Raw genomic sequence first — 12,444 nt, 5'->3', positions numbered from 1 at the left:
CGTGGCAAGGAAAAGATGGCATGGAAAGCCTTCCAGTTAGTGGCAATAAATTTTCTCGGAAACAACAAGGCAAACAGCTACAGGTTGTTGGTGGAAAACCTCCTCAAGGCATACAAAAGCCTTGGTTGCAACATGTCACTAAAGATACATTTTTTGCACTCTCATCTAGATTTTTTTCCATCGAACTGCGGAGCAGTGAGCGACGAGCACGGCGAGCGATTTCACAGGACATTGCAACAATGGAGAAACGCTATCAGGGCAAAGGGAGCTCATCAATGCTTGCAGACTATTGCTGGACAGTGACAAGAGATGCTCCATTTAATGAATACAAGAGACAAGACAAGAAGCGCCGAGTAGACACTGAATAGGACTAAACTATGTACATAATAGTTTTTTGCCTTTTGTTTCATAATAAATTTTATTTATATAACCCTTTTGCTGATTTTTAAAGTGTTACATAAACAGGACAGGTGAAATATTATCATGTAAAGCAACCATAAACACATGAAAAGACCTAGGTTTACAATTTATGATTAAAACTCTACTATCTACACAATATACATAGACATAAAATGTAAAAACTTAAATATCTTAGGAACAGTAGCCAATCAGTTGTTTTAATTGTCATATTTGAATTCAGCACATCAAAATACATAATAAATAGCACATTTTATCTCTGAAGCAGATGACTTCTCAAAAATTGTAGACCAGTGTAGTTTATTCACTGAGAAATGCAGTTTGAGGTTGACTAAAACTATTTGAGAATTCGGTGTATAGTTTCAACCAAAAGATTTTTTTGAAAAAACAAAAACAAAATGTTTTGTTTTAATGAAATGTTTTGACTTCTTCATTTTGAAACAATGTTTCATTTTGAAGGTTAGCTGCAGCATGGGGCATGGGTCACTTGCAGGTTAAAATTAGTGTAAATGGTGCATTCTCTGTAACTTGAAGTCTTTAAACCAGTATTTGATGACTTCAGTAACTCAGTCAGAGGGTATGGGTCTATTACAGGAGTGGGTGGATGAGGTTCTGTTGCCTGCAATGTGCAGGAGGTCAGACTAGATGATCATGAAGGTTTCTTCTGGCCTTAAAGTCTATGAGACTTAGGCTAGGTCTACACTACCCACCTGAATCGGGGGGTAGAAATCGACCTCTCGGGGATCGATTTATCGCGTCCCGTTGGGACGCGACAATTGATCCCCTAATCGACGCTCTTACTCCACCAGTGGAGGTGGGAGTAAGCGCCGTCGACAGGAAGCCGTGGAGGTCGATTTTGCCGCGGTCCTCACAGCGGGGTAAGTCGGCTGCGATACATCGAATTCAGCTATGCTATTCACATGGCTGAATTTGCGTATCTTAAATCGACTCCCCCCTGTAGTGTAGCTGTAGCTTTAGTTTAAAAACAAGAAAGGGTAAAAAACAAAATAAAAACCCCAGAAAAAAATATATCATGCCAGAGGTCTCATGCTTTCGGTACCAAAACATCCTTAGAATTTCTAAATATTATGGATGACAATTTCCTAACTCAAAAAGTGTCCATCATGGGGAAATTCTATATTAGATGCCATCTTGACAGATAAAGAAGAAGTGATCACAGAACAAAAAAGTAGTAGTAGCTTAGGTACAAAAGATCAGGATGTGGTTACATTTGTAATGTGCAAATGGAATAAAGTCCAAACCAGTCATATATATATATATATATACACATACTTTGTGCATAAAGCTGAAAACAATTATGAGCCAAATCAGCTGGAAGGAAGAATTTAAACAGAAAAATGTGAATGCTAATTGGGAATAGTTTAAAAACTCTTTACCAGATGTCCAAAAAGTTACAATCACACGATCAAAGAGCAGGCGCACTGATTTAAACTGATCTGATTTAGGGGGGAACTGAAGGCAGCTATAACAAATTAAAAAACAATATATAACAAATGGAAGAAAAGGAAAGTCAATAGTAATGAATATAAATTAAAAACCAGGAATTGTGGAAAACTGATAAGGGAAACCAAGGGACACAAGGAGAAATCTATGACCAGCAGAGTTAAGGACAACAAAAAGGAGGGGGTTGTCTTTTTAAGAATCCTAACAATGGTATTAGTTCATTACTAGATGGAAATGGTAGAATTATTAACAATAATGCCGAAAAACCGAAAGTGTTCAATAAATATTTCTGTTGTCTATTTGGGGAAAAATTATATAATCTCATTTTATGATGGTGATAACACTCTATCCATTTGATCCTCCATCTCTGGAGGATGTTAAATAGAAGCTACTAAAGTTAAACATTTTTTGAATCAATAGGTCCAAATGACTTGCATTCAGGAGTTTTAAAAGAATTGGTTGAGGGGCACTCACTAGACTGTTAATGTTGATTTTCAATAAGTCTTTAAAAAACAGCGAAGTTCCAAGAGATTGGAAAAAAGATAATGTTGTGCCAATATTTAACAAGGGTACACGGGATTACCCGGGTAATTATAGTCCTGTCAGTCTGACATTGCTCCCCAGCAAGATAATGGAGGATTTATACAGGACTCTATTAATAAAGAATTAAAGGAGGATAATATAATTAGTGTTAATCAACATGGGTTTATGGAAAATAGATCCTGTCAAACTAACTTGATATTTTTTTGATGAGACTACAAGTTTGATTATGTTAATATTGTTGATGTAATTTACTTAGATTTCTGTAAGGCATTTGACTTGGTACCACATGACATTGATTAAAAAACAGGACAATACAAAATTAACATGGCACATATTAATTGGATTAAAAGCTGGCTAACTGATAGGTCTCAAAATATAATTGTAAACAATGAACCATCAAGTGGGTGTGCGTCCAGTGTGGTCCCGCAGGGATCAATTCTTGGCCCTACATTGTTATCAATTTTTATCAATGGTCTGGAAGAAAACAAAATCATCACTGAAAGTTTGTAGATGACACAGATTAGCAGAAAGATAAATAATGAAGAGGACAGATCTTTGATACAAAGAGCTCATGATCCCTTAGTAAGCTCAACATAAGCAAACAATGTGTGTTTTAATATGACTACATGTAAATGTGTACATCTAGGAACAAAGATGTAGGCCATAACCTACATACTTACAGGATGGGGGATTGTATCCTGAGAAGCAGTGACTCTGAAAAGGATTTGGGGTCATGGTGGATACTCAGCTGAACATGAGCTCCGAGAGCAATGCTGTGGCCAAAAGTACTAATATGATCCTTGATTGTACAAACAGGGAAATCTCAAATAATAGTAGAAAGTTATTTTACCTCTGTATTTGGCACTGGTGCAACCACTGCACTGTGTCCATTTCTGGTGTACACAATCCAAGAAGGATATTGATAAATTGGAGAGTGTTCAGAGAATAACCACAAGAATAATTAAAGCATTAGAAAACATACTTTAAAGTGATAGAGTGAGCTCCTTGAGTCTATTTAGCTTAACAAAGAGAAGGTTAAGGGGTCACTTGATGACAGTCTATAAGTACATTCTTGGGGAACTAATATTTGATAATTGGTTCTTCAATCTAGCAGACAAAGGTATAACAAAATCCTATGGCTGGAAGTTAAATCTAGACAAATTCAGACTGGAAATAAAATGTAAATTTTTAACAGTGAAGGTAATTAACAATTAGAACAATTTACTAAGAGTCATGGTGGATTCTCTATCACTGGCTTTTATTTTTTCCTTTTAAAAATGTGCTCTAATTCAAAAGGAATTATTGTGGGGAAGTTCTATGACCTGTGTTAGACAGGGGGTCACACTAGATCACAATGGTCCCTTCTGGCCTTAGAACCTATGAAATGTTTGATCCAAAATTATTTATTTTTGGCAAGAAAAATGAAAATATTTCTGCTTTGGGTCCATTAGAAAGGAAAACTTTTTGGATGGTTGAAACCAAAAAAACAATTGTTTGCTCTACTCTAGTGTAGACACAGCCCAAATCATCCAGTTTCTTGAGTTACAGGACACCTGATAGTAACATTCAGAATTATAGAGTTTGAAATGAAAGTGATCAGTCTCTCTTCTGCCCTCCTCCACCATCCATGTCGCATAATACAAGAGCAAAAAGTCACTTAATGAAGCAAGTGACTAATAAATTTAAAACAAGGAAATGTAACTTTGCACACTGTAATTAAACCTATTTAATTCATTAGCACAAGAGGGCAAACTCATTTTTTAAAGGACTGTATAATTTCATGACCATTTGTTATAGGTAGTAAGAGAGTAATCGAACTGCATGATTCAGCGTATGTACTGATCATGGACTGTCATCAAGAAGGAATTTTACACTTCTCGTACAGCACTGCACAATTACGTAGTGCATTGTAAGTAATTCTTCTGATTGAAAACATAAGGAATTGGTCACAGACTTGAAGGACCCATGTATTGCAGACCCATGTTTTGGGGATTTAGGATACATTTTGCTTTAAAATTAAATATTTTTTAAAAAATAACACTCTAAACACTGTAGAGATGGGAAAAGCTCCACAACACACATACACATAGCCTCAGAAGTGGGGAGCTTTTGTCTGGACAAGCACAGGAAAGAAAACCCATGGCTCCTTAAAGCATTGCACCACTCCTCCTCATGGGCATTCAGTTTCCCAGAAGCACTATTCTGCACCAGGAAGAAAAAGTTCCCCCTTCCTCCCCTTGTGATAAGAACAGGACCAGGTTTTGGGGTTTTGATGTGGCTATCACGTTGGTCACCTTTCTGGGGATAGGAAGGAATTTATCCCTCATTGCCAGACTGGCCTGGGTGGGGTGGGGTTTTTCAACAGGGATCCAGTGGGCAGTTGTAAAATTCATTTTGTCCCAATTTGGCAAGTCCACATGGCAGTAATCAATCAGTAGGGATTCTGGTTCCCCAGTAAACCAGAACTGGAAGCGAATTAGGAGAAGGCATGTTGTAAAGTAGATGGGGAATGGCATAGGGGCTCCTAATGTCTGATACAGTGAAGAGAAAACCCCACCCCCTTACTCCTCATACAAGTGGAGTCCCAGAAACAGTGCAGTTACCAGGTTTATGGGGTGGGGACCTGACAGCAGCCCCCTACCAAGTTGAATGGATACAAAGGATAGATGACTTGCCCTGGACTTATTGCTGGATAGTTCCCAGATGTGTTTCTTAATAAAGTTGTGGCCTCGTTAAACCACATTCCTGGTGTCTTGTCTTTTTTCATGCTGCGTCTGGGACAATGACAACCACTCTTATTTCTGTTCAGACAAACCATATTTCCATTTAATTACTAGGATGTTTACCAGTTACAGTATACACTAGACTTTAAACAAGACAAAGAGGAATGGAAAAATAGCCAGCCTCTTTGGAAAGCTCAACATTTCAAGCTAACTGTGCCAATTTCCAGACCAACTATTTAATATTTGTTCCCTGGTCTGCTTCACATCATTTCAAAACTTTGGTTGCTGTAATAGCACTATGCAGCTTTTACATTCACACTGTGCACACTCTGTTCCTTATGAGAACTGGCATTTTATTTTTGTCCATGAAAAAGGTTATTGTATAATTGCTGAATTATAGGAATAATTAAGAAAAATTCAAGTCTTTCCCCAGCACAGATGGTAAGGTCTCACAATTGATTAAAATATATTATCTGTAAAAAGCGGCATGTCATTAAAAATTATGCCTCAGAACATGTGAAAGGTTTATTCTTTTGTAATTATTTATATTTGCAAAATAGTATTTATTAAATATCTATAAGAGACGACGTTTCACAATGTGAATGTCTTTTGTACTTTAAAAAAAATTCTATTTCATATATACCTACAGGCAGGACTTTCTTTCTTTAATATATTTTGCTCATCTAGTATATGGAAAGTTTATTTCCTTTTCCAAGAGAGCACTTTCTTTTAATTGAAAAGCTCAAATGAAACTCTAGGTACTAATGATTATAGAGACAAATATGCTGGAATCAAAGTACATATAAAGCGCATTTCAAAGTAAAGCTTCTGGTTTGACATTGACAGTTCAAATGAAATACCAAAATTAATTCTGTGGTTTCAGTCTTAAAGTGTTGTTAACATACCTGTCAGAAAATAAGCAGGGAAAATAAAGAAAAAAAAAAAAAAACAGAACCATAGTGTAAAAGGAGAAGAGAAAAAACATAGCAGTGACGTTTCTGAAAAATGGGAAAGGGAAACTGGTCAATCTTTGTGTCTGGGTGAAGGGTAGTTAAATGATGTATAACATTTGTTTATTATTACTGTTTACTATTTTTTTCCAAATTTAACAAATATACCAAAATACCAGATTCACCATAATTCACAAAGTAAATAAAGAGGGTTAGGCTAAAGGAAAGTGAGGAGAAGCAACATATCTATCTACAGACATTAGTTTCATTTCTAAACTATTTCAGGTCTATGTTCTCTCAAGTCCCGATCCAAAGCATTTAATGGGATTACTCACGTGCTTAAAATTAAGCATGTGCTTAACTGCTATCTGTGTTAGGGCCTTAGACGTTAATCTTAGGGCATGGCTACACTTGCAGATGTAGAGTGCTGGGAGTTAAACAAGCCTTCAGAGACTGTAGCAGGGAAAACACTGCTGTGTGTTTACACTGTCAGATTCAAGCGCACTGACATGGCCACATTAGCAGCTCTTGCAACGCCACAAAGAGCAGTGCATTGTGGTAGCTATCCCAGCATTCAAGTGGCTGCAACGTGCTTTTCAAATGGGAGGAGCGGAGGGAGTGTGGGGGAGAAAGAGTTGGTTTTTGGGGTGCTGAGTGTGTGTCACTATGCTGTCTTGTAAGTTCAGACAGTAGCAGACTCCCCTTCCCCCCCGTCTCTCTCTCACACACACTCACAGCAAGCAGCATTCCACAGCAATGGTTGCTTTGTCCCAGAGCAGATAAGCATGCGGGCTGTCAGAAACGGAGCTTTGAAAGGGGATATCCGCATTCCTACAGCCGTGTTCAAAACAATGACAAGAGGGGCCACTTGACTTCAGGGGATTATGGGATGTTTCCGGAGGCCGATCACAGTGCAGTAATGCAAACACCTCGTTCACACTGACGCCTGGGCATTTCAGCCAGGAGCAGCAAGCATTATGCTTCTCGTGGAGGTGGATTACCCGGGGCATTCTAGCTGCAGAGTCCAGGCGCTCTAAGTGCCTTGCCAGTATGGACGGGTCAAGAATTAGGTGCCTGGGGCTGCTTTAATGCACTCTAACTTGCAAGTGTAGCCAAGCCCTTACTGCAAGTGATGTTAAGGTGGAATTTTGCCACTTACGTCAATAGGAACAGTCTTTAGAAGTAGGAATTCTGTTCTTCCCCTAAATACAGCTTTGGAAGCAGGCAGACTCCCTACCCTATACCAGAAACAGGAAATGTATATATATTATATTGTCATAGACCCAGGCCTGTTGGGTACAGGAGAGTAGTCCTGTTGGTATCCATGAAGTGAAAGGTCCTCCCCCCAGCCTAAGGGGAGAATCCACAGGTCTGTGATACCAAATAAATATGGGGGACAACTAATGAAAAAAACAGGAAACGGAGTGAGGTCATAGGGCTAAACAAAGGGAACCTGACGGGGACACCGAGCAGAGAACCCCGGACAGTGCCCACTGCTCCTCAAAGGTGTCAAGGGAGCCAGTGGACGCCGCCCAGAGGAACTCTGCCCGGATGCGTAAACTGACAAAGGAACGGAAATAGGCCCCACAGTCGCAGGAAATCCCGTCGGCCAACCTCCTCTCCCTGAGTACAGCAGAGTAGTCCTATTGAGTACTAGTGCCCGCCCACTGCTGAAAGCCCCTCCTCCAGCCTAAGGAGGGGCTACTAAACCCAGAACTCAACTGAGTTCATGGGACAACAAAGGTAACAACAGGAACAGGTGTGTGGGTCAAAGGGCCAAAACTAAGGAACCAGAAGGGGACACCGAGCAGAGAACTCTGGACAGCGCCCACTGCTCCTCGAACATGTCGAGAGAGCCGGTGGACGCCACCCAGAGGAACTCTGCCCTGATACATGAATGGACGGAGGAGCGGAAATAGGCCGCACAGTTGCAGGAAATCCCGTCAGCCAACCTCCTCTCCCTGAGTACAGCACGGTAGTAGAAAGCAGATATACTGGCCACTGGATAAGCAGTTTTCTGTTCCCTGATTGACCAGAGCGGGGTCTGATCCAGGTTAGGCTAATGAGTACACCTGACTCCAATTAACCTGCAAAGAGTCAGGTGAGGCTGTTACGCTAATGTGAACACCTGGCTCTAATTAAGACCCCTCTGAGATTGTAAAAGGGCTCACTTCAGTCAGGCCGTGGAAAGGAAAAGGGAGCCAGAGGAGAGGAAGTGCAGCTGAAGGGCTGGGTAATGAAGACACCCTCAAGCCACTGGAAGGGAGCCCTAAGGTAAGAGTAAAGAAGGTGTTAAGAGAGAGAAGCGGGAGAGCTATGGGGAAGTGGCCCAGGGAACTGTAGCAGCTCTGGCGGTCAAAGGTCGGCTGTCAACAGCTGCTGCCACTAGGGTGCCTGGGCCGGAACCTGGAGTAGAGGGTGGGCCCGGGTTCCCCCAAACCTGCCACTACAGAAACACCTCCTGGAGGGGAAGACAGGCCCCTGTCAGGACAGGAGGCTAAACTGTTCTTGAATAAGCCCATAGGGACAACAGAGACTGTGGGAAGTTCTCTCACCAACTTCCTTGCTGGCTTATGATGAAAAGGGCTCAGTAGACTGCAACCCTGGCCCTAGAGAGAGAAGGGCTACGTGAAGGGTCACAGTGAGCCTCTGAGGCTAGCATAAACTGCCTGGAAACGCAGGACCCACAGGGACAAGGTTGGAGCTCTGCTGCAATATATATATATATATATATATTCAAAATACAGCATTTATTATATATATATATAATATATATACATATAATATATATATATATATAATAAATGCTGTATTTTGAATTCTTGCTATAGTCAGTTGTTGGACTACTTGGTGTTAAGAAGAAACTTCTCCCGCTGACATATGTCACAACTGTCCATGATGTGGCTTTTACACCTTCCTCTCAAGCATCTGGCACAGGGCACTGTCAGAGACAGGATATCACACTATATGGACCAATGGGCTCTTCTGGTACAGCAACACCTACATTCTGAAGAAATTAAGAAAATATCTGGAAGGCAATATTGGGTAAGTACATTATGAGGATGAGCCAGCTTCTTCAACCCCCCACCCCCAGCCTATAGCAACACCCAGAATATACACACACTCCAATAACACCATTAACTGTATGAGATTCAAAAGGATAAAATTTCCCAACTTTAAAAAAACTCATGAGTTAGCCCTAGCACCTGGAATTATCTATGCAGCTACCTTCTGTACTACTATACACCCTCACCCCCACAGACCTGGTTGAACTACATCTTTCATGGTGCAGCATGATGTAGTCTCACCAGGGAATCTAGCCTTATAGAGGACAATAGGAGCATGAGGCACCAGGGCAACATTTCCCAAACAAAATATTTCTGCTTCAGGCAGGCAGGGAGAAGATGGAAAAATATACAGGTTCAGCTGCCCTGGGGATATCAGGGAGGCTCCATCGAATGTGCCCAGTTCAAGAAAGATATTTACATTTGACTCATTGAAGTTTTGCACAGGGAGTTGCCAAAACAAGTCAATGGGGTAGGGAGGGACAATAATCCTTCCTGAAGTACTGCAAACCACAATCTATTGGACCCAGGGAAGAAAAGATTGCAAGAGACCAAAAAAAAAAAAAAAAATCACATTCCTGCCCCTCACCAAATTACAATGACAAGAGCTTGCAGTAAAATGAAATCTTTGTTTCTTATGCCCAAACAATAAAGAGAGCACTATGTTGAGTGCTAATAATAATAATATTTAGCATTTATATCATGCTTTTCTTTGTACAAGTATTAGCTAATTGAGCTTCCCCAAATCCCGGTTATCAACCTCCCCCATTATCACCCCCTTTTTACAAACTGGGGAACCAGACAGTCCTCAACATACATGAGCAGGGCCAGATTTTTGAGACTATAGCTCCCATTTAGGCAGCAGTGGCCAAATGTTCAGTATACTGAGCTCCTTTGAAAATCTGTCCACAAATGTCACAATGAGAGCTGCTGGATGTTGAGGACTTTTGAAAATCTGGCCTTTATTTAGCTGCCTAAATGGGAGCTAAGTTTTTTTGAAAATGTGGCCCCATTGTGCGTGATGAGCACTTGAAAATCTGGTCCTTAGATCTTAATGGAAAATTCTGCCCTGATTTATACCCTGTTCAATCCTACTGAAGTCAATCAGGTTGCACAGGGTGCCAATTAGAACAGAACCTTGTACTAAGTGACTTGCTCGATGAATCAACAGGACAGCCAGGTTTAAAATGCTAAGGTCCCAGCCTCATGCACAATCAGCTAGGCCATGCTGCCTCTCTAAAGGGCTGTTATTTGTCTCCCTACTAGATTCCTCACAGAGATGTAAGAAAAATCTAGACTATCAAGAAATTATATTCAACAGAAGACTTAAATAATGTTTCCTCTCCCTTTGCTATATCCAGGTATCACTTCACTAACTCCGTCCAGCTTTCACACCCCTAACCCCTTACCAACATATAAAAAATAATGGATTAAATCTCAGTTACTCCAGCACAGAGCAAGAATAATGAATGTAACTGCATGTTGTGTTGAAAGGTCTTTTTAAAGTAAAATACCTTTCATCAGGCAAATGTACCGCATGGCTCTCTTGTGACTATTGCAGGCATGTTCTCCGGCTCCAGGAAATAGGATCTGTGTCATGTCAAAGAGTTTTATATCCTCCTAATGTAAACATTATATACATATATATAAAACCCTTCTGCGAGGTATAGTCAGAAGCAACAAGGACCAGGTCAAAGTCTAGGGATTCCTCTTAACAATACAAAACAGAATTGTAATGAGTCCCCACCCAGAAATCTGGGGAAATTAAACACTGCCTCTGGGCACCTCTAAGATGCAATACTTCCCCTCTCGCAAGCACTGAGTCTGTGTATAACAAAATAAAACTTTTATTACAAGGAAAAGAGAGACCAGCATTAATTTGGGAAAACATCACAACCACAGTTCAAAGCATGTAACTATAAGTAAACACCCATCCTGTAGTACATTGGGCGATGTCCTTTGCCTCAGTTTCCCACTTGGACCTGGCAGTGTGAAAGTCCAACAAATGAAGGGCCCTCTAATATACCAGTCCCCTTTCCCTCTGCTGCACCTCACTTACAGTGACTGTCCTTGCTTAGCGAAGACCCAGAGTTCAGGGGTGTGTTCTCATGGGTCACCTCCCTCCCCTGAGAGGGGTAGGGAGCGTCGAGCAATGCCTCTGCAGCTGCCACTGCCTCTGCAACTAGCTCATTACAACTGTTGCTCTCTCTGCTGTCTCTGTCACCACTAGCCACTGAGCTCCGCCACTGTTACCACCTGCAGCTTACTCCCACTTCTGCGATGCCCTATTTGAGTTTCCATGATATAGCCCAGCTCTTAATGATTTCACTGGGTAGTGAGGAACCTCTCTGCTTCTGCCTTTTCATTGTCTTTCACTGCAACACTGTCCCCACACCAGGTCTAAGGTTTAGCCTCTAGCCCTGCTCATCAGTGATGTTAGCTCTAGTAACCACTCAACAGAAACAAAGACTCTCAATTGAGTCCAATCAGCTCTGTCTTTAAACACTGCTAGGGGAGGGTCAACTTGTGTCTAGGCGCATGTCTACCCTTAAAACAATACAGCAGCATAGCTGCACCACTGTAACACTTCAGCAGAGACACTACCTACACTGCTGGAAGAGCTTCTTCCATCAGCATAGGTAATCCACCTCCCCAAGAGGTGGTAGCTAGGTTGACGAAAGAACTCTTCCATTAACTTAGCACTGTCCACACCGGGGGTTAGGTAGCATAGCTATGTCTCTCAGGGATGTGGATTCTTCACACCTCTGAAAGATATAACTACACCAATGTAAATTCCTGATGTAGACCAAGCCTAGGACTCTTTAGGCAGCATTCACACAATTAGATAGGAACACCTGTACCCACCCCTACTCATTTTCACTGTCATTTGGCATCCCTACCCCTTGCTTAGCAAGCGAGGCTCAGTTAAAGGTGACCCCTCAGTCAGGGCTTGCTAAGAGCACTTCTGCTGCCCTCTACTCATACAGTAAGAATACCAACATTTCATTACCCCTGCATTCAATACTAAAGTGAATTATAACACAAAATCAGCCAAAACTGACCACTTTGGCAAGGCAGCTCTGTCTGCTGAACACCTAGGCAGAGTAGGTGTGTCCACACAAATACAGTCTGCTCCTGAAATCTTTTCCCCCAGTTCATCACTAGATGTCAAAGGAGAGCTCATCCAGACTGCTAACATCTATATTAGATAGATAAAATGAGTTCTCAGTAGCAGCTGTTTGAGCTATTAAATGATAATTGCATCCAAGTGGATGATATTCT

The sequence above is a fragment of the Trachemys scripta genome, chromosome 6, assembly GCF_013100865.1.
Source record: "Trachemys scripta elegans isolate TJP31775 chromosome 6, CAS_Tse_1.0, whole genome shotgun sequence".
In the NCBI taxonomy this organism is placed as follows: domain Eukaryota; kingdom Metazoa; phylum Chordata; order Testudines; family Emydidae; genus Trachemys; species Trachemys scripta.
Note: the sequence above shows the minus strand (reverse complement) of the source record.